Consider the following 23,548-nt stretch of genomic DNA (forward strand, 5'->3'; position numbering starts at 1 on the left):
TTGGTTGTACAAGGCATACACCACCAGGAAGGACTCTGAGTCAGAATGATTGACTAAAGACAACCTGGAAACTAATCCCATCACCATTAAACCTGAGACTGCAAGCCATGTGACAGAGCTGTTCTCCTGGGTTCCCCTCCCCTACTGCTCTCCACCTGGGTGCCCTTTCCCAATAAAATCTCTTGCTCTGTCAGCACATGTGTCTCCTCGGACAATTCATTTCCAAGAGTTAGACAAGAGCCCAGTTTTGGGCCCTGGAAGGGGTCCCCCTTCCTGCAACAACACTGATTAAGGCCACATTTGGAAAAACTGTCTTCAGAAAGGGAAAGATTAAGTGTCAGAATACAAAATGGCATGTATTATGAAATTATGCATGTATATGCACGGACATATATCACCATCCTCAATGTTAAATGTATTATAAGAAAACAACACTCCACTCCTAAAAATAAAAAATTTGTGGCAATGCAGCTAAAAAACCTATTTCATTTAATTACTATTAAATATAAAACAAAACATACATGGCCTTGGTGACCTTGAGAAATATATTTTTTCAATATCTGATCAAATCAGACAACAAATACATTTTCAGAATTTAATGTTATCTATTAAGTTGTATGGGGCTTCCCAGGTGGTTCAGTGGTAAAGAATCTGCCTGCCAATGCAGGAGACACAGGAGACAGAGGTTTGATCCCTGGGTGAGGAAGATCCCTGGAGCAGGAAATAGCAAACCCACTCCAATATTCTTGCCTGGGAAACTCCATGGAAAGAGGAGTCTGGTGGATTACAGTCCATGAGGGCACAACAAGTCGAACATGACTGAGTGACTGAGCACATATACATTAGGTTATATATTTAAGATAATATCAAGTTTAAAAATTTAGGATAACACAGATCTTAGCATACCTATTAAATTGGTCAGTTCTCCAAAATTCATGCTTCCAAGATATGGAAGACTTTTTATTGGCTACAATTCTTTCACATTAAAGTTGTTCATATTCACATAGATCATTGTATTCAGGGCAGCAAATATGGCAAAACCCTGTCCATTGCTAAAAGGGGGATTTTGGACACACATTGTGAATTATCTTAATTAAAAAGAAAATATCTTAGTCTAAATAACTAGGAGAGCTACTAAGGAAATAAGATTTCTTTAGAAAAACCATAAGAACACACATACAGGTTTGTAGTCAGCACAAAATCCATTCTATAGACACCCTAAACATTCACGACTGCCAGCTCAAACATTCCAGAGACTAAATGACTTCCAAAAACAAACAAATGCATAAAGATCCAAAATGTGAAAGAAAGAGTGAGATGGGGGAGGGGGTGGTAAACACTGTTCACTAAGGGAGAATTGTAGAATATGGAATGTGGCTGGTTTTGTGGGCTTAAATACTCTCTGAGTCCACTTAATATTCACTCAGTCCATATTTATTCAGAACCTACTATGTACCAGGCTCTGTACAAACTTCAGAGGAGGCCTGTACCACAGCTTAGAACCTCAACACTGGTATCAGGTCCTAGCCCCCCAAAAGTGTTCAATAGCAAAATTTCATGGAATTTTACACTGTCAGGCAAAAAAAAAAAGATTAAATAGTTAGCAATTATCACTCTGGGCTTCCTTGGTGGCTCAGTGGTAAAGAATCTGCCTGCCAATGCAGGAGATCCAGGTTCAATCACTGGGTCAGGAAGATCCCTTGGAGAAGGAAATGGCAACCCAAACCAGTATTCTTGCCTGGGAAATTCCATGGACAGAGGAGCCTAAACGGCTACAGTCCATGGGGTCGCAAGAGTCGGACAAAACTTAGTGACTAAACAACAACTACTACTACATGCCAGGTACCACACAAGCACAAGAGTTACAAATATGAGGCTACCTCAAAGAATGAGAGGAGAGGGACAGACTCATGAACAAATATAATTATTGAAAACTGTATTCTCTGAATCCACTTGGAAGGAGCATGAAAGTTGCCACTATGTCCTAACAAGTGGAAAACTGCACAGACTGAAAAATCAATAATTCTTCTTGATTCCATAAGAGAGGGGAGGACACCTGGCAAACCACTGTCCCCAAGGATGGAGAGATGGCTGGGTAAATACATGGGGCCACAGCTCAACGGGACATAAACCCACAGCCAGTGCCAGGAAGGAAAACGTGAACTGTAACTGACAAGCTGCTGAAGGCTCTATGTGGACAGAAACTCAGGGAGGGCCCCATCAAAGGGGGAAGCCCATAACATAATGAGATTTTCCTCCAGACACTCTACCCGGTTGCCACAGTAAGTATCAGAGAAAAATCCCCTCAGGCTTCTGGCAGGGTGAGGGGAAAGGGAGCCATTTAAAAATAACCAGAGCACTTGGTTCTTCTTAGCAATTCCAAGCACGTGGAGATGAAAGGGGTGGTTTCACCAAAGCAGGATGCTACATTTAACCTTAAATCTCACCTCAGAAAATAAACAGTTTTGAACACAAGGCTCATAATTATACTAATAAAATTGCAAATTATCATCTTGCCCCGTTACAAATCTCAAACCAATTTTATTTCCCCTTTACAGCTAGGCTTCAAAAGATAGGATTTAGTATTCAGTAGCTTCCTCATAACACTAAGCTCCTCCACATCCCACCATCTCATGCCACTGTTTTCTACCCTACAGCTGGAGTGGTACAAACTGCATATCTGAGCAAGTCACATTGCTGTTAAAAACACACCAGGGCTCCCCTGGTGGCATAGTGGATGAGACTCCATCTGCCAATGCAGGGGACACAAGGTTCCATCACTGGTCCGGGAAGATTCCACATGCTGTGGACAGCTAAGCCAGAGTGCCTGTGCCCTAGAGCCTAGGAGCCGCAACTACTGAGCCCCCTTGCCCTAGAACTTACGCTCCACAACAAGAGAAGTCAACACCATGAGAAGCCTGAACACCTCAACGAAGAGTAGCCCTCGCTCATCGCAGGCAGAGAAAAGCCCTCGCAAAGGAATGAAGACCCAGAGCAATCAAAAATAAATAAATAAAATTTTTTAAATGTGTGGAAAAAAAGCCAAAACACTTCAAAGGGATTCTACTGCAGTGGCTTTCAAGTCCCTCCAAGATCTGGCCCCTGCCTACTTCAGTGGCCTCAAAGATTTTCTCCCATCACCCACATGTGGCCATCCCATGCCATCTCTACTCTCCAGTCCCAGTTCCTTTCTCCAAAACAAGCGAGGCCCTCAGTATATGGTCCCAGGGCATCCTTCCTCCCTCCTTACAGCACTCACCACATCTGCATTTTATTTCTCATGTCAGTCCTCCCCAGCATACAACAGAGGATCGTGTCTGTCTGGTACACCACTGTCTCGAATGCCCCATGAACAGCACCTGATCCAAAGCAGATGTTTGATACACACTTGAAGACCAAGTAGCCCCTCCAACTCTTTTCAGTCCCTAGAGGATCAGGGCTAACTGCACCTTTCATAACAGGTGTAGCTACTTCTGACAGAACCAGACAGGTGTGTAAACACTTCAACCACTCATCTGTATGCTAGATTATGAATTTACATTGGGATATAGCTTTCCCAGCTAGGACGCCCACATTCAGTTCAGTTGCAAAGAGATGTCAAAAACAAACTACATGGAAGTTGTAACACGTGACGTTCATTGACCTTGCTATTACAATTCATTTAGAAATTTTACTGAGCAACTAGTCTGTGCCAGGCATGGCTCATTGCACTACATGTCAGGGAAACAATGAAAGGACCACTGTTTGTTACAGGAGCCACAAGGACCACACTGTTTGTTATAGGCCACTGATGGTTTGGTCAGGGATCAAGTTGACAACTTGGCCTACTTCAAAACAAAGTCAAGTTATAAGAATAGCCTCCTATATTTCACTGGCACGACCAGGAGATAAAAATATTTTTTGTTGTCCTAAAATCTCCCATTTATATAAAATTCTAAAACAGATTAAATTACACTGTATTATTCAAAGTACTATTGAAGGACCCATGTGTGTGTGTGTTAGTCGCCAAATCATGTCTGACTCTTTGCAACTCCATGGACTGTAGCCCACCAGGCTCCTCTGTCCATGAGATTTCCCAGGCAAGAATACTGGACTGGGTTGCCATTTCCTTCTCCAAGGGATCTTCCTACCCAGGGATCAAACCCTAGTCTCCCACATTTCAGGCAGATTCTTTACTGCCTAAGCCACCAGGGAAGCCCCATTGAGGGACCCTGCATCTTGTAATTATCCTCTTGTTTTGTCATACACTTTTGCCATAGATGTATTGAGGGACCCACACAACTATGGCAAAAGTGTATTGGAAAGCAAGAGGATAATTACAAGGGGCAGGGTAGCAGCTGGGGTCATAGAGAAAGAACATATAGGGACTTCCAAGGTACTTGTGACATTTTATGCCTTAGGTTGAGTGGTGGATACACAACTGTTATCCTTTACATTACACACACCGTGCTTATCTTCTTTTTGTCTGACTGCCTATAAAGTGATGGCAAACTAAATACAGAAGACAGAGCTGGGCAAATGTCCAAAAAGCAGCAAATTGCCAAGAGGCCTGGCTAAATCACCAGAAACACATAACAACTCCGTGTTCTCTTCATTGTTCAGTTAGAAAACAGTGAAAGAGACCACTGTAAAAGAGCCTGATACCTGCTTAAGGATGCCTAAAGTAGGATAAACCATTGCCCATTCTCAGTATCATCCCTTCACAGTGATCCCTCAGGACACCACCGAGAAGGCCAACTTTGTCTCTCACTCTCCCCTACAAACACACATTACAGTTTAGTTCAGTCACTCAGTCGTGTCCGGCTCTTCCGGACCCCATGAACCGCAGCACTCCAGGCCTCCCTGACTATCACCAACTCCTGGAGTTTACCCAAACTCATGTCCATTGAGTCGGCAACGCCATCCAAACATCTTATCCTCTGTTGTCCCCTTCCCCTCCTGCCCTCAATCTTTCCCAGCATCAGGGTCTTTTCCAATGAGTCAGCTCTTCACATCAGGTGGCCAAAGTATTGGAGTTTCAACTTCATCCTTCCAATGAACACCCAGGACTGATCTCCTTTAGGATGGACCAGCTGGATCTCCTTGCAGTCCAAGGGACCCTCAAGAGTCTTCTCCAACACCACAGTTCAAAACCATCAATTCTTCGCACTCAGCCTTCTTTATAGTCCAACTCTCACATCCATACATGACCACTGAAAAAACCATAGCCTTGACTAGACGGACCTTTGGTGACAAAGTAATGTCTCTGCTTTTTAATATGCTATCTAGGTTGGTCATAACTTTCCTTCCAAGGAGTAAATGTCTTTTAATTTCATGGCTGCAATCACCATCTGCAGTGATTTTGGAGCCCTCAAAAATAAAGTCAGCCACTGTTTCCACTGTTTTCCCATCTATCTGCCTTGAAGTGATGGGACCGGATGCCATGATCTTAGTTTTCTGAATGTTGAGCTTTAAGCCAACTTTTTCACTCTCCTCTTTCACTTTCATCATGAGGCTCTTTAGTTCTTCTTCACTTTCTGCCATAAGGGTGGTGTCATCAGCATATTTGAGATTATTGATATTTCTCCCAGCAATCTTGATCCCAGCTTGTGCTTCATTCAGCCCAGCATTTCTCATGATGTGCTCTGCATATAAGTTAAATAAGCAGGGTGACAATATACAGCCTTGACGTACTCCTTTCTCTATTTGGAACCAGTCTGTTGTTTCATGTCCAGCTCTAACTGTTGCTTCCTGATCTGCATACAGATTTTTCAAGAGGCAGGTCGGGTGGTCTTGTATTCCCATCTCTTTCAGAATTTTCCACGGTTTATTGTGATCCACAGTCAAAGGCTTTGGCACAGTCAATAAAGCAGAAGTAGATGTTTTTCTGGAACTCTCTTGCTTTTTCGATCCTGCGGGTGTTGGCAATTTGATCTCTGGTTCCTCTGCCTTTTCTAATATGTTCCTATATGCCAGGTGTTGTCCGAAACAGTTTATACACACGAACCCATCAATCCTCATAAATATCTATGCAGTCAATGCTAGTATTTTCCCCATTTCGCAAACAAGTACACTGAAATACAGAAAGAGTAAGTAATTCTCCGAAAGTAACTCAGCTAATAATAAGTAACAGAGCCAGGAATCACACTCAAGTAGTCTCCATTTCCTTAACCACTTTACTACACTGTCTCTCAGTGTTTGAGAGCATTTCCCTGAATAATGGCACTTTGGATGTTAGAGTCCATTCTCCTGGAAGGGTGAAGCAAATCCCTAACAAAAGGGACAGGAACATACATTTCTGTCATATATGTATGCATGCTAAGTCACTTCAGTCTTGTCTGACTCTTTGAGACCCTATGGACCGTAGCCTGCCAGTTCCTCTGTCCATGGGATTCTCCAGGCAAGAGTACTGGAGTTGGTTGCCATGCCCTCCTCCAGGTGATCTTCCTGACCCAGGGATTGAACCCGTGCCTCTTATGTCTCCTGCTTTAGGCAGGCAGGTTCTTTACCAGTAACGGCACCTGGAAGAATGTGTGTGTGCAGGATATATATGCATTAATGGTGATAGTATGCCCTGTGGGAAATACATGTCTTCAACTAAATAAAAACTTACAGCAACTATTTCTGTGCAGCTGCTTCCTACCAAGCTCTTAAGCACCCTGCAACCCTATACCTCCAAACTCTCCACATGGCCCCTTCTCTCCTCTGATCCATGTCTATACAACTCCAAGAAGCTTTCCAAAAAAAAAAAAGAAAAGAAAATATAGTTGGCACAAGTCGCTTCCTCCTCCAACACCAAGAATGCATTCCCTGGCCTACAGGATGATGTGGAAACTCCTCAGGATGGCAATCAAAATCTTTCTGATCCACCTGGAACTATTCCTCACACCTGACCTCCCCCACAGATCTCTCCCTCAAGGTCTCTTTCCTCGAGCAGTCCACAGACTCAGGGAGGAAAGGGCAAGACAGGAGAGAAAGACAGTGCTGACGGACATGTGCCTGAGACACACAGGGACACACAGGTGGTCACCGCCATCTGACCTTAGGTCCGAGAATACTTGCCTCCCTAGAACTGGGCTTTGAAGGGCTGACAGAGGTTGCCTGGAAGAATCACCTTTCAAGGACTTCATGTACCAGCCACCTCACAGCCATGTATTTCCTACTCCCTTCAGAGGAGTAATCCTCTCTCCTGCACTCCACCAGCACCTGGGCTGAAGTTAGTACATGATGTGTCTTCAGACATGAGAAAAAAGATATTGCCTTTGGAAGATGCCCATTTCTCAAAGCTGACTCAGCTGTAAGCCAGGGAACACAGCTTGCTGGACAGAACCCAAGCTGGACTGTAAGCCCACCCCCAACACTCCCCAGCCAAGTACCCGCCCACTCCCTATGCAGGGTCACAGCCTGTGCAACTACATGTGGTTGCACATCTACCTACACATCGTTCATTGTGTTCAATGGAGGCTGTTCAGAAATCCTCCACACCAGATTATAATCTCCTTGAGGCCACATATTATGGGATTCCCAGGTGGCTCAGTAGTAAACAATCTGCCTGGCAATGCAGGAGACACAGGTTCAATCCTTGGGTCGGGAAGATACCCTAGAGAAGGAAATGGTAACCCACTCCAGTATTCTCACCGGGAAAAATGTCATGGGCAGAGGAGCCTGGCAGGTTACAGTCCATGGGATCGCAGAGTCGGACACAACTTAGCAACTTAACAACAGCAAGAGCCACTGTACCTGAGATCAAGAGCTACCCTATCTTTAAAATCTCCATCCTTCCATTGCTAAGGTCCTACAGATTAGATGAACTTTATTACCACTACACCCACAATCTTATATCTATTGTATTTTTCAGCAGTCCTGATAAAGTCAACGCTTTAAGCCAATTAAGGCTTAGAAAGACCTTCTTAATCACAGTAAGAATTATGTACAGAAATATTTCCTTTAAATATTATTTTTTCTAATTCTTTGGTAAGCCTTGAATAATTGAGTAAAATAAATTACTGGATTAATAAGCAAACCATTATAAACAGACACAGTGTAGTTTGTTAATGGGTCTCACGATGATTGCTTCAGTCTATTCAGGCTGGTGCAGAAAGATCATCACCACAGGTTGTCTTTGGATCCCAAACTGGAGCTCTTCACAAGAAAGGATCTGTTCCTGCAAGTGGATGCCTGCCCCTTCCGAAGCCACCTGACATCCTCCAACACCCACAAGTGGTGCATGAGTCACCTCTTAAAGATTCTGAGAGCGCAACTCCAAAATATTATCTAACAGAATAAGCGAAGAGTTTAGTGTGAAGGAAACAACTTATCATTTCCAAACTAACATGCAGGTGCTTGCTTGGAAGTCACCCCAAGTCAGAGCTTGTACTAGGCTCAGCTGTCAAAAACCTGCTGCCTCTCTGAGCTATCTCCTCTTCTGGGTGTCTATGTGTCACAAGTTAGGTTCTACCCAATGGTTTCCTGATAAATCACAAGATATTAGGAATTGTAAACCAAGACCAAAGAAGACCAGAGGAAATTCCCTGGTGGTTCAGTGGTTAGAACTCCACACTTTCACTGCTGAGGCCTCAGGTTCAATCCCTGGTCAGGGAACTAAGATCACACAAGCAACACAGCAAGGCAAAAAAAAAAAAAAAAGGAAAGGAACAGTACCAAAGATAAATGTATAACCTACTTAATGTAAAACCAGGCAACATTTTGAAACTATAAAGACTTTATTCTATCCACTCTTTGTTCCTTTGGACATCATCAGACTAAGTTCCCCCTAGGATCAAATCATTGACCACATCGCTCCTAACTTCACACAAAGCACTCGTGTCTTCAAAACCTTTCCTCTGCCATTTAGTCTCCGGATAAAATGTTTACCTCATCATGGGGTCATTACTGGGGCTTCCCCAGTGACTCAGCAGTAAGAATCTGCCTACAAAGTGGAAGCTGCAGGAGACATGGGTTCAATCCCTGGGTTGGGAAGATCTCCTGGAGAGGGCATGGCAACCCACTCCAGTATTCTTGCCTGAAGAATTTCACGGACAGAGAAGCCTGGCAGGCTGCAACTTAGCACGGGACAAGATCATTATTATTACTGGTGTCTTAACCAAAGGAAATTGTGGTGAAAATTATTTGAATAAATATTTGAAAACTACTTGTGATCTATATGATCAATCACTACTCCCAAGGTTAAAAGGAGGTTAATAGCAAAAAAAATTATTTTTTCTTTTTAGAGTTGAACCCAAACGTAAAGTACAAATGTTTCTCTTTACCACTAATTCTGAGGTTAAAATGAAAGAATTTAGTGTGATTTCTTTTTTTCTATTGAGTTCTAATTCACATAACATTAGTTTCTGATCTACAACATAATGACTTGATATTTGTATATATTGAAAAATGATCACCACAATAAAGCCAGTTAACATCCGTCAACATTCATAGCCACAAACTTTTTTCTTATGAAGAGAACATTTAAGGTCTATTCTCATTAGTGTGTATACACATAAATATTTCTATATTCAAAATAGAAAACCAGGGACCTCCCTGGTGGTCTGGCAGTTAAGACTCTGTGCTCTCAACGCAGGGGGCACGGGTTCAATCCCTGGTTGGGTAACTAAATCCCACATGCTGGAAAACATGACCATAAAAAAAGAAGATAAAACAGAAATCCAATAAACAAATGAATTACTTTTGAGGGGGAAAAAAAAAGATATATTCTCTTGGCAAATTTCAAATACGTAATAAAATATTATTAACTATAACCACCACACTATATGTGCATCCCAAGGGCTCTTATACTTTAGTTTGGACTTTTTGACAGGCTAAACCCCCACCTCTGGCAATCACCAATCTGTTCTCTGTATCTATGAGCTCAAGGTTTTTTTGTTTTGTTTGTTTCTGAGATTCCACATTTAAATGAGATCATTCAGTTGATTACTAATATCTATATTTTTAATCAAGGAACAATATCCTTTCAAAAACATAGAACTGCCTTCATAATGAAGCAAAGAGCCAATATGATACAATGAATTACCACAAAAGTGGGAATCTGGAGTCTTGACTCTTTTAAGTTTGCCTCCAAGTCACTGCCCATGGCCTGAACACATCAATGTCCTTCACTGATTGCAGCCTCAAGTTTCCTCATTTGAGTGAGGGAGGTGAACTCTTCTTCCTCTGTAATTTCAGAGGCAGAATTCCAATTTCCTATACCTCTGTTCAGTTCATTCGCTCAGTTGTGTCCAACTCTTTGCAGCCCCAAGGACTACAGCACGCCAGGCTTCCCTGTCCATCACCAACTCCTGGAGCTTGCTCAAATTCATGTCCATTGAGTCGGTGGTGCCATCCAACCATCTCATCCTCTATCGTCCCCTTCTCCTCCTGCCTTCAATCTTTCCCAGCATCAGGGTCTTTTCCAATGAGTCAATTCTTCACATCAGGTAGCCAAAATATTGGAGCTTCAATCAGTCCTTCCAGTAAATGTTGAGTTGATTCCTTTAGGATTGACTGGATTGATCTCCTTGCAGTCCAAGGGACTCTCAAGAGTCTTCTCCAACACCACATTTCAAAAGCATCGATTCTTTGGCACTCAGCTTGCTTTCTCTGTGATCCAAATCTCACATCCACATACATGACTACTGCAAAAACCATAGCTTTAACTAGATGGACCTCTGTCAGCAAAGTAATGTCTCTGCTTTTTAATATGTTGCCTAGGTTGGTCATAGCTTTTGTTCCAAGGAGCAAGTGTCTTTTAATTTCATGGCTGCGGTCACCATCTGCAGTGATTTTGGAGCCCAAAAAAATAAAGTCTGCAACCGTTTCCATTATTTCCCCATCTATTTGCCATGAAGTGATGGGACTGGATGCCATGATCTTCGTTTTTTGAATGCTGAGTTTTAAGCCTGCTTTTTCACTCTCCTCTTTCACTTTCATCAAGAGGCTCTTTAGTTCCTCTTCACTTTCTGCCATAAAGGTGGTGTCATCTGCATATCTGAGGTTGTTGATACTTCTCCCAGCAATCCTGATTTCAGCTTGTGCTTCACGAAGCCCAGCATAGCCTGGCATTTCACATGATACTATGCATATAAGTTAAACAAACAAGGTGACAATATATAGCCTTTACATACTCCTTTCCCAATTTGGAAGCAGTCCATTGTTCCATGTCAGATTGTAACCACTGCTTCTTGACCTGCATACAGATTTCTCAGGAGACAGGTAAGGTCGTCTGGTATTCCCATCTCTTTAAGAATTTTCCAGTTTGCTGCGATCCACATAGTCAAAGGCTTTAGCGTAGTCAATGAAGCAGAATTAAATGTTTTTCTGGAACTCTCTTGCTTTTCTATGATCCAGCGGAAGTTGTCAATTTGATCTCTGGTTCCTCTGCCTTTTCTAAATCCAGTTTGAATATCTGGTAGTTCTGGGTTCACGTACTGTTGAAGCCTGGCTTAGAGAATTTTGAGCATTACTTGGCTAGCATGTGAGATGAGCGCAGGTATAGGTACTAATATACCTGGCTTTGGACTTGAGCTTTCACACTGCTTAGCACGTCTGAAACCACAGCAGGATCCTTTCACTCACCTAGACTCTACCTCTGAAGTGAGCACAGGTGAGACCAAGGAGCATCTCCCTGCCTTCACGCACCACTAAGGTGCTGACCACTATATCCATGCTAGACATGACAAGCGGGGTCTGGACCAGAACTCAGGCCTGACCCATGTGCCTGGGAATAAGGGCAAATGCTCTGTTTGGCCTCTTTGCTTTTTACCTCTCTAGCCAGACTGGATATTTACATTCACTTAGTCTAATTTTGTACCCTAGGTCCAGAAATGTGTTGGCAGTGGGTGTGTTTTCTATAATAGCCAAGATAAAAATATGCATGGACAAAAGCCACGACTTTGGGTAGGGGAGGGGCTCGCATTACTGAGAAAGAAGGTGATCGAATGTCTAAGCACAAAGAATATCCTTAAGCTTTCTCATCCCATCAGCAGATCAATTATGTGACCCCCCCCACATACTGATTCAAAGAATAAAATTGCACAGTGACTTCATTTTAGACTTTTAAATAAATCATGAAAGGAAAAAGATACTATAAATTTCATTAAGCCAAAAAAATTTTGGAATATTTTCTTGGCCCAGAATAGGAACACATGCATTTATAGACGCACCATGAACATCTGGTGAAGGACCACATGCTGCCTTACATAAGCAGCAGGAGAAAAAGCAGACTGGGATGAAGGCAACAGAATCTGGGCAAGGGAACAAATGGGAAAAGGCAAGTAATCCGTAAGGTTTGCCAAAATCAAGGCTGAGTTTTAGACCCAGAGTGTTCAGCCATCTCCTCAAGCTCAAGTGCCGCAAGTCTGCCTTGGCACCCACGATACAGGCACTTCCAGCCCCAAGGAGCAGGATCATACTTTATGATCACAAGCTCTCTAGATTTTCTCTGCCTCTCTTGTGACCTGACCAAACCCAACTACTAGCCCCATGCAGAGGACAGAGGGGATTTTCACTTTTAAAGCAAGATAAAAGGAATTCCTTCCCATTGCAGAAGGCCTGGGTATGGATCTGGCTGTGCCAGGCATCTTGTCAGCTGCCTCTCTGTGCAGGATTTTGGCTGCAGATCTGCACAAGGGAAGCTGCTGTTTCCTCCAGAGCCATCTGCTCAAACAGGGTGGGTTGCTACTGCTGCCCACGGTGGGGGTGGGGGGAAGGGTCCTCTCTCTCTCCCTCTGCCATAGCTTTCTGGCAATACTCGGATGGAGAACTACTCCAAGAACACCGAAGACGTGCACATTCACCAGCCTCCCAGGGCTGGTAGCAGGCAGTCCTACAAACAAAGGAAAAGAAGAGGAGGGAAACACTTTTCCTCTAGGGCTCCCAGTGGGATATATGGTCCACTGAGAAGGCCCACATGCCATCATCCTTTAACACCAGCAAGGACAACAATAATAATAATACCAGAGGGCAACCATATAAAAAACAGTACAGAGGTTCTGCAAAAAATCAAAAATAGAATCACCTGGGACTTCCCTGGGTGGTCCAGTGGTAAAGAATCCATCTGCTAATGCAGGGAACACGGGTTCGAAACCTGGTCTGAGAAGATTCTACATGCCACAGAGCAGCTAATTCCATGCTCCACAACATGAGAAGCCAACATAAGGAGAAGCCCCCACACGGCAACTATAAAGTAGCCCCTGCTTTCCCAACTAAAGAAAGCCAGTGCTCAGCAATGAAGACTCAGTGCAGCCAAAAATAAATAAATTAAAAAAAAAAAAAAGAATTACCATATGATCCAGCAATTCCACTCAGGGTATTTATCCAAAGAAAATGAAAACACCAACTTGAAAAGATTTATGTAGCCTTGCGTACACTGTGGGACTTCCCAGTTGGCTTGGTGGTAAAGAATCTGCCTGTCAATGCGGGAGGCAGAAGATACTCGGGTTTGATCCCTGGGTTGAGAAGATCCCCTGGAGGAGGAAATAGCAACCCACTCCCAGTATTCTTGCTTGAAAAATGCCATGGACAGAGAAGCCTGTCAGGCTACAGTCCATGGGGTTGCAAAAAAAGTAGGAGATGACTCAGCAACTAGACAACAACAACAATGTTAACTGCAGTTCAATAGCCACGGTATGGAAACAACCTAAACGTCCATCAGTAGATGAATGGATAAAGAAAATGAGTGATACACACACAGACACACACACACATATACAGAGAGAGAATATTACCAAGCCATTAAAAAGAATGAAATATTGGGACTTCGCTGGAGGTCCAGTGGCTAAGACATCATGCTACCAATTCAGTGGACCCGGGTTCAATCCCTGGTCAGGGAACTAGATGCCGATGCTCCAAATACGGGTTCACATGCTGCAACTAAAGATCCTGCATGCTACAAAGAAGACAGAAGGTCCCTGCTGCAACTAACACTTGCTGCAGCCAGATAAATAAATTAAAAAAAAAAACTAAGTTTAATTTTAAAAAAAGAGCGATTAGAGAGTGATCAGAACTGTACATGATGGAGTGAAGTGCTGTGTACCCACTGAGCAGGTGATGGGAATCTAATAGTGAAAGTCGCTCAGTCGTGTCTGACTTTTTGTGACCCCGTGAACTATACAGCCCATGGAATTCTCTAGGCCAGAATACTGGAGTGGGTAGCCTTTCCCTTCTCCAGCAGATTCTCCCAACCCAGGGATCAAACCAGGGTCTCCTGCATTGCAGGTGGATTCTTTACCAACTGAGCTATCAAGCACACAGGATGGGAACCTGAGTCTTCCAAATTCAACAGATAATCCTGGAGTACTGGTCAAGTGCCACAGACTGTTCCCCAGTGTCACCCATCACCCTGACTGTGACAGTGTGTCTATTCCTGAGAATAGTCACTCTCCCAGGTTACATATCACAATGACTCAATGCTACCCACCAGGATTTGCGATTTGCAAATCTGTTGACAACTCAGTCCGAACTTGCCCAGAAGCAGAAGTAATCAGGAGAAGAAAGCATTGGATTTCATCCTCTGACTCTAGAAGTCTTAACCTCACTAACTAATTTGAAGACGAGCTGATAAATTACCCAACAGGAAACATTAAACTTTGCCCATTAAACCAAGGGATGGCTTTCAGGCTAAGATAATTATTCCCAGAGTTGCCTCTACTTCAAGAAGAGTTCCTGGATATCTGAGGATATATATCCCCTTATAAATCAAAGTGCCACTAGTATACTAGTGATTTCAACCTCTACACTTATTCTACACTCAAGTCTCTACATCTTTTTCTGCTAGATATGCATATACATGAAATCTGAATGCTCCACCAGATATACAATTTTACACTCAATTTTAAACTTTCACACTTTTTCCACCTGCCAAATGAAAGAAGGAAAACAAAGCAGACATGTATAGTTAAGCAGCTGCCACAGCTGTTCTCTAAAAACTGGTACAAAGAAGGTGACATACACTCAAGACAAGAATTTCCCATTCCTTTTTTCTTTTTTTAACACTAAGCCAAAAAACACCTGGAGTCTCTATAAATGATCAAATTCATGCAGTAGATCCACCTTGCCATGGCAAGGCAGCATGGTCTGGTAGCAGTCAACAAAATGAAGTTACGTTTTTAATTCATTCTACTACAAGTAAACAATTGGATTCCACCTCTTGGGAATCTAAAAACAAAATGATAAAACCTGCAGGTAAATGTAAACCTCATGGAAGCCAATGACAACTGCGATGGTGATTACTAGTTTATTTAGCTTTACATATTTTATGCAACGCATCAACAACATCCAGTCTCTGCGACTTTTTTTGAGGGGGAGGTACACAAGGTCTTCATTGCTGTGCACGGGCTTTCTCTAGTTGCAGCAGATGGCACTACTACCCGGGCTTCTCACTTCGTTGGCTTCTCTTGTTGCAGAGCACGGGCTCAAGGGCACTCAGGCACAGCAGTTGAGGCTTGTGGAATCTTCCCAGACCAGGGGTCAAAACCATGTCCCCTACATAGGCAGGCAGATTCTTAACCACTGGACCACCTTTTAGGAAGGACTATGTCTCTTACTCTGTTCAGAAAGCAGCACTGGATGAATCTGTAGTAGAAAGGAATGAAGGAAAGAGGGAAAGATCACTGCAACAGAGTGGTGCCCTAACAGTTGGCCTTGCCTGTGTGACAACTGGACTTTCAAGAAGAAAGCTTTAAAACATCAGATTCTGTAGCTTTTTGTTTGTTTGTTTTTTGCCTTTCACTGGTCACTAACTATGAAAAAGATTTCCAAGACATGCTTATAATCAGGTCTGTATAACTAAAGGCAAACTGGAGAAGAACCAGAACTAAAGAAAGATTCTATGATCATAATTTAACTTCTAGAAACACCACTTTATAATCCCCAGTGGGGTCTGGTTTCTGTCACTTAGAATATCTCTCGCCAACTAACAGTAGTTCCAGCTCCGGCTCAGCCACCATCTGTGTCCATCTTTCACAATCCCCACCATCGAGGAGAAGCAATGTTGCAGTGCTATTTGGTTTGGCTAGATTCCTCTAGACATAAGCTCAGTACATGCATTTTTAATTCTCTGGCTGTGAACTTTAGCAGTATTTGAAACACAACATTTCAAAACCTAAAGTTGACCTTGATGAGATTTGGACTGGCACTCTGAGATAACCTAACAGAAACATCTATGCTGGGGAAAGAAATCCTTACATGAGGCTTTCAGAACACATTTCCTCCACAAGACTAACATCCCCGTGATAACTACAAACAACACATCTGTCTGCAACCGGGGTGAGATTAGTGAGGCACTCACTTTGGGCCAAAAATTGGAGAGGATATAAAAGAAAACAAGCTCTAGTAACCAAGATAAATAATATTTTAAAGTTTTATTCAATGTTTTAAAATACCAAAATTAAGGCTATGGATTTAAAAGATATTCACAACTTAAAAGTTAAGAGAATTTTTAGTATTTCAAGCCTAGGAGACAGCATCTCAAGTAACCCTGGAGAACCACTAAGGAGGTGAGGAGAGGAGCCAGGTAGAGTTTTACAACAAAGGGCAGGTAGTTTGAATATCAAAAGATTATTTTTGATTAAAGAAAACCAGATATCCCAAGTTAAGGAATTTTGCATTTTTCTATATATAGAAAAATACAAAAGTCCTAGCTCACTGAAATCACTCCTTTGATATGAAGGAATCTATCTGGGGTCTGTATCCTGTGTCATCACATCCTGAGTTTCTTCAGGGCTCAACATAGGGAGCGGCTACAGTCTGATGGCTGCTAGATGGCAGGTATTTTTTTCTTCCTGAGTTCCCCAGGGCTCACCAGCTCACCATCCGTGGTGGCTGCAATTGCTGATGACTATGACATCCTTTGTTTACTGATACGGCAGGAAATATTTCATTTCTCAAGGCAAAAAAACCCATGATGAAAAATTACGAAATTTTTAAATAAAGACAGGATCCAATCCTGCACTTGTACAACTCACTGTCACTCACTTCACCCCAATCTCAGTCCTTTAAGATTTGGTCTCTATTTAAAATGTTGGTATTTTGGCACTTCCCTGGTAGCTCAATGGTGAAGAATTTGCCTGCCAATACGGGGGTCACAGGTTCAATCCCTGATCCAGGAGGATCCCACATGACAAGGAGCAATTGGGCCCATGCAACACAACTACAGAGTCTGTGTTCCAGAGCCCGGGAGCCATGACGACTGAGCCCACGTGCCAAAACTACCGAAGGCCATGAGCCCTAGAGCCCATGCTCCACAACAAGAGACGCCACTGCATTGAGAAGCCTGAGCACCACAACTGGAGAGTAGCCCCCTGCTCGCTGCAACTAAAGAAAGCCCACATGCCACAATGAAGACCCAGCACCAGCCACTAATAAATAAAAATAAATCTTTAAAACAATAAATTTTCAAATGTTGACATGTGCCTTATTTTACTCCATTAAACTATTTATCTTGATGACTGATTTTTTTGGCAGCCCTTTAAATTTTTTACTTAAGGAGGGTGCCTTGCTTGCTCTTTTAAAACTAGCCTCAGCCCTGCCAAAACATATTAACTTATTTCACACAGGGAAACTTGATGAGGCAGCTCTATCATGACTCTCATTTATAAATGAATAAACACAAAAAGGTTAGCCATTGATGCTTTGCCCAAATTCCTACAGCTAGGGTGGCCAAGTCAGACTCCAAACCCAGCTATGTGGGTCATAGCACAAACTCTTATTAAAGGCAACTCTCAGAGCTTTGCGTCACTAACGTATCTGGCATGGGTGAAACTGATCAGGATACTGTGGGGCCCCAATGGACACAAAGTCTTTCTGGGTCCCCTATTTCTTTTATTTATTTGGTTAGTTGCGGCACACAGGATCTTTGATCTTCATTGCATCCTGTGGGATCTTTAGTTGCAGCATGTGGGATCTAGTTCCCTGACCAGGGATCAAACCTGGGCACCCCGCATTGGGAGCTCAGAGTCTAGGCCACTAAACCACCAGTGAAAGTGAAAGTCGCTGAGTCATGTCCAACTCTTTCCAACCCCTTGACCTATACAGTACATGGAATTCTCCAGGCCAGCATATTGGAGTGGGTAGCCTTTCCCTTCTCCAGGGGATCTTACCAACCCAGGGATCAAACCCAGGTCTCCTGCATTGCAGGCAGATTCTTTACCTGCTGAGCCACAGGGAAGCCCAGTGAAGTCACCTCCATTTCTTATTTAAAGGATAAAGGCTTCAGCCTCCTTCCTAAACCCTCCCAAAGATCCAAAGGACAGATTCAAACAGCTACCAATCAGGGAAATAAGGGATGCAGAAACAAAGGAAGAACAAACAAGAAACTATAGTACAGTGATTAAAGCAGCATCCTGATTCCTCCTCAAGGGACTACATAACAGAATCTTTGAGTTCTTCCGCAGGAACTAAGGCTCCACCCAGGTGGGGGTTGGTAATTTGGGAGCACCACTCTGTCACCTCACCACCAATAAATCAGAAGAAAAGTCACACATCCTGTAGCCCTCACCCCAAATTTTGTTTATAGAAACTTCCACAAAAGCCATCAGGGAATTCATGGGGTTTGGAGCACAAGACACCAGTCTCCTTGCGTGACCCTGCAATAAAACTTTGCTCCAAGCTCAGATTTTTCAATTGATTTGGCCTCATCTCTTCTTTGGTAACCTAAGTTGCTACAATCCTGGGTTTCATAAAATAATATGTGGGAAACAGTCCAAATAAGCTATAATTAATGACAATCTGGGTAAATTCGGTCATGAGTTGTTCACTGCTGATCTGTGTCCTGCAATATTTAGGCTGATTAATTCCATCCGGAATTTCTCCTGGAATCTAATTTGTCCCTAATTCTCAGAGGGAACCAAGAAAGCAAGATCTCTGAACCCTCACTCAAGGACAGCACTACAGAGCTGAATAGTCTGGAGTAGCTGGTGTCTGAACTTAGGTCTTCGCACTAATCTTCAAGTACTGTCAGCTTTATGAAGCTACATGAGCTACACTGAATTGCAGGACATGTTCAGAAATACTCCCAAATAATGTATTCATTTAGGAAGTAGAATATAGAAGTAAATCCACTATAACTGTAAGCAGATAGGGTAGGCGGTCCCTGGAGAAAGAGAACCAGGAATGGCTTTCTTGACATGAGAGAACTCATTTTGGCCTAAAACATTTTGTGATCTAACCCTGATCAGGATGCTTGCCCTTGAACAGGTCTCAATAATAATGATCTTAAGGGAACAAAGGAATGCTGGAATAGAGAAAAGGCAGTCAAACATCAGTTCAGTGATAAAGCAAGAGTCCTAGTTACTCCTCAAAGGATATACATAATAATATATCTTTGAGTTCTGTAGAAACTAGGACCCCAACCCAGATGCAAGATAGGATAAGGATGCTGCCCTCCAGACTTCAGTCAACCAAGACTTAGATTGTTGGCCTTTGCCCCAATTTTAGGCTGAACTCTCCTGGCTCAAGCCCCTTCATGAATATGCATGTAGCCTTAGCTTAAACTGATTTTTGCTGATTGGGTATGCTGCTTTGAGAAAGATCACAAAGTACTTGCTGCAAGTAATAAGTCCTTCATTCTCCCGTACTTTGGCTTGGTTGTGTCTACTGGCTCAACATCCACTAAGAGGTGAACCCAGCTTTCCGGTAACTTAGCTGCAATGATCCTGCCGCATTTAGCTAGCTGTCAGGAGGGATGGCCACTGCAGATTAAAAGGGCCATAGTGAAATCAGGCTGCAAAAGAACCTAGAAAAGATATCATGGGAAGAATGGCTGGGGGAACAAGGGCTATTTTTCTTGGGGGGAAAAAAAAGACAACTTAAGTCAGAGAAGTGGTGCCTAGCAACTATTTTCAATTATCTGAAGAGCTAGTGGATTTAATTTATGTGACAACAAAAGACTGAAGTTGGATAAGTGGATGACAGTTTATGGATGACAGTTTCAAGGAGTTGGCTTTCATCTCAGTATGAGGGGGGAAAAAAAATCTTCCAACAATTAGACCTGTCCAGCAATGAAAGAGCCTGCCTCCAGAGGAGGCAAGTTGGCTGTCAGCTGCTGTAGAAGGGATCTAACACAGAATGGCCACTTGGACAGAAGGACTTAAAATCCCTTCCAATTCTAAGATGTTAAGAAATGGAACAAATAATTAAACCTAACACAGTTATTGTTATGCATAGTGTTTAGCTCCTAAGAACCCTAGAAAACTGAAACAAAACTGAGTTCAATGAAAAGGTTTTGCACTTTCATCTTATTCCAAGCTGCATTCTTGATTTTTTTTAAAAGCTAAGCCAATGAAGTAATGCAAGTTGAAAGTCAATCTCTCTCTTTGAAAAACTAAATTATGTCCTGAGATGGTATTTATAGTTACTATTTAAGAAAACTAGGAAACTACTCATACATACAATCAATATTTTATAGCTCTCCTACAAACTACATTGGCTATTTTTCCCAAGACCTACAGGGGTCATGTAGAAGAAAAATACAGAAGCAGCAGTGTTAAAATTTAGGAAAACCAAGCAAAGCAAAAGTTGAATTTCAGTTATGTCAGCTACTCTGTTTATGAAAAGACCTTGAGAAAATCTAACCTATCAGATAAAGAGGTAAACATAAGAAAACTGTCCTTTCCCTTTCACTGCTGTGGCCACAGCCATGAGTATGCTCAGGCTTCAGAAAAGGCTTGTCTCCAGGGTCCCCCTGCTGTGGCAAATCGGTCTGGTTGGACCTCAAGGAGACTAATGAAATCACCAAGGCCAATTCCCGTCAGCAGATCCGGAAGCCAAACAAAGATGGGCTGATCACCTGGAAGCCTATGACTTCTTGGACTCAGTGGTGGAAAAACACCTTGGCTCGCTGGAAGGGCAGGCATATGGGCATAGATAAGCGAAAGGGTACTGCCAATGCTCGAATGTTCGAAAAGGTAACCTGAAAGCAGAGGATGAGAACTGTGCTGGCTGCTCAGAAGATACCATGCTCAGAAGACTGATCACCACGTGTATCACAGCCTGTACCTGAAGGTGAAGGGTAACATGTTCAAAAACAAGTGGATTATATCCACAAGCTGGATATATCCATGGAATATATATATATATATATATGTATATGTATATATATATATCATGGAATATATCCACAAGCTGAAGGCAGACAAAGCTCGCAAGAAGCTTCTGGCGGACCAGGCTAAGGCCTGCAGGTCTAAGACCGAGGAAGCCCTCAAGCACCATGAAGAGCAGCTTCAGGCCAAGAGGGAGGAAATCATCAAGATTCTGTCCAAGGAGGAAGCGACCAAGAAATAGTTCTCCCCCTCTTCTCTATACGTAGTAGCCTCAGCAATTGCATAAATCACACATTCAATAAAAACAAACCTTATTCTACCTTAAAAAAAAAAAAGAAAGAAAACTGTCCTTTTAATGATGACACAATTTTTAAAAAGCAATTTTCCCTGCCTTCCAAAAGAGGCACACATGTAAGTAGCTTTGTTTGGATAACAGTGGAAACAAGGGGTTTCCCTGATGGTCCAGTGGTTAAGAATCTGCCCTTGCAATGCAAGCGACGTGGGTTTGATCCCTGGTCCAGGAACTAAGATCCAGCACATCTCAGAGCAACTAAGCCCGTGGGCCGTAACTACTTTAGTCCAAGAGCTCGGGAGCCCTGTCACACAATTAGATGCCACAACAAAAGCGCTCCTGAGTACAGCAACAAAGACCCAACTCAGCCAAGTAAATAAATTAAAAAAAAAAAAAAACGGAAATAAGACAAATTCAAAGGAAAATAGGACAACACAATTAAAACAATGAGCAAATGCTTATAACCTCTGCAGAACAGAGAATGGTTGAGTGGTGAACACATACACACACACACCCAGACACATCTCCTAAACACCACTGGATTATATCACTGACTATTCAAAGCACCACATTCACTGAGGAAGTTTTTAAATGAAATGAAAATATATAACTCCAGAGAGGAGAACAAACCAGAGAATCCTCTTACTTGCCAGGTGTTTGACATAAATGACCTCCTCTGACCCTCCCCAAAGCCCTATGATATAGGGATTCTTACAAAGGAGGAAATCAAGTTCATTAACTTCCCCCAAATTTACAAAGTCAGTAAGACGTTGAGCCCGAGGTATGCATGACTCCAAAGCTCAACAGCATTTCCACTATGCCATGGGGCCAGCTTCAGTGCCAGCCACTTGCTACGCCAAACCCACAGGGGTTCTTGTCAACTGGAACTTCCCACAGGTATGGACTGCACCCCTCTGTTAAATGGGACCACTTTCCCTGACAATCACTGAAGTTTCACACTTCAAAGGGCTGCAGTTGGACCTACCCTTGCCCACCATTCCCATACAGTCACATCTGATGTCACCACCTCAGCTTCTCCCAAACACTTCTTCCCACTACTTTAAACTACTTCTAAACATCCCACTATGATCTAAACAATCGTGACACGACCCTAGCTGTGCTCCACTTCCTTCCACCAGTCCACCAGTAACAGTCACACCGCTAAAGGAATCTGAGGAAGGCACTCCCCATAGTTTTCCTATTTACAAACTCCATCTGGGATTACACAGACAGCCCCTCTCCTGCCCCCGCCAAGAACATTTCCAGCCTATTGCCTATAATCCCCAATTCTAGAACCTAATCAAAATACCCTTAATTTTAATCACCTACTCCCAGACATGATCCTTCAAAAACACCCTTCTCAGGACTTCCCTGGAGGTCTAGTGGCTAAGACTCTGCACTTCCAATGGAGGGGATATGGGTTCAATTCCCTGTCAGGGAACTAAGATCCCACATGCTGCATGGTATGACCAAAAAACTCAAAAGTTGAAAGAAACAAAACACCCTGCTCCCATTTTTCCACCTGCCAGTACCTAACCTATCTGTAAAGGCCCAGCTCTAACGCCATCTCTCCCATAGCTTTCAGTTACTCTGTCATCTCAAAGTATAACAAACAACTATTACACACTGCCTGTGTTAGATATTGATGATACAAAATGAACTCCCTCCACTGTTCTTATAATTTTTCATGCCTTTTTATAGTACTCAGTACAATCTCCCTGATAAAACAATTAATTGGCTGTATGTTTTACCTTGTGAATTTCTTAAAGGTTGAGACCATTTTTTTATTCCTAATAACAAGATGCCACTGGAATATCTTGATTTAACAAGTGCTTCCTGAAGTTTAAAGTCTAACCATTTGTCTGTGGCTACTATAACAACCTCTTCACTGATCTTGGAAGTTTCACTCTAGAACCATCCAATCCAGTTTACAAACAGCCTGAATGACCTATTAAAAATGCGAATCAAACTGTCAATTTCATATTTAAAAACAATGGCTTCACCTTAGATTAGGTGATGGTGTCTTAGCCACATCACTAAACTCACAAACAGCAAAAGAAGAAAAAAAAAACCATAAAAACTGGACTTCATCAAAATTAAAAACTTTCCATGGACACCATTAAAAAAGTAAAAAGACAATTCACAGGGAATTCCCTAGTGGCCCACTGGTTAGAACTTGGCACTTTCACTGCCAAGGGCCCAGGTTCAATCCCTGGTTGAGGAACTAAAGTCCACAAGCCATGCA

At 42.7% G+C, this 23,548-nt stretch overlaps 1 protein-coding gene, 1 non-coding gene and 1 pseudogene across 2 annotated transcripts in view; 2 read left to right on the top strand and 1 right to left on the bottom strand.

The window, feature by feature from the left end:
* Nucleotides 1-23,548, bottom strand: part of AK4 (adenylate kinase 4) — an 85,824-nt gene that overhangs the window by 46,439 nt on the left and 15,837 nt on the right. The gene's annotated exons all lie outside the window — the stretch shown is intronic.
* On the top strand, nt 8,508-8,580 carry TRNAE-UUC. Its single transcript has one exon. It is a non-coding gene; the product is annotated as a tRNA-Glu (tRNA).
* LOC122678217 lies at nt 20,609-21,252 on the top strand (annotated as a pseudogene).

Source organism: Cervus elaphus, chromosome 20, assembly GCF_910594005.1.
Source record: "Cervus elaphus chromosome 20, mCerEla1.1, whole genome shotgun sequence".
In the NCBI taxonomy this organism is placed as follows: Eukaryota; Metazoa; Chordata; class Mammalia; order Artiodactyla; family Cervidae; genus Cervus; species Cervus elaphus.